The sequence below is a fragment of the Penaeus monodon genome, chromosome 19 (assembly GCF_015228065.2).
Source record: "Penaeus monodon isolate SGIC_2016 chromosome 19, NSTDA_Pmon_1, whole genome shotgun sequence".
NCBI classification, from domain to species: Eukaryota; Metazoa; Arthropoda; class Malacostraca; order Decapoda; family Penaeidae; genus Penaeus; species Penaeus monodon.
In genome coordinates, this window is record NC_051404.1 from 37,678,232 (window position 1) to 37,678,727 (window position 496).

The window sequence follows — 496 nt, forward strand, 5'->3', positions numbered from 1 at the left end:
TCAATTCTAAAGACTGGTAGACTTTTGGAATTCCTCCTCCCTCCCCCCTCTCCCCCCACCCTCCCCTTCCTCTTTTGCTTTAAAACAAGACGCAGATTAAAACCGAGGACGGGCCATTATGCAAATATAATGAGCCAACCCGTGGGTATGTTGTTATGTGATATTTGTCATCCGGGGCGAAGGTAGAGACTGGAGGCTCGCTTGAATCATCCAAATGAGCAAATTACAAAGTCCAGCTAAAGATGCATGCAACTGCAACCTATAAACAATATTGCTTGCAGTTGAAGTGCAGTGTTCGCGCGTGGCTAGTTAGGGCTGTGTGGTCTACTTGAGTCTTGTTTATGTCCGTGCTCTGGGCGTGTGTGTTTTTCTACTGCGCTGAGTGTGGGCGTGTGGGCGTGTTGGTATTTAGCTGTGTGCTTTGGCGGTTTGCCTTCGTCTGCTTTCCTGTGCTTGACTGTCTCCGCGGTGGCGTCGGCAGGGTGGCTAAAGCAAA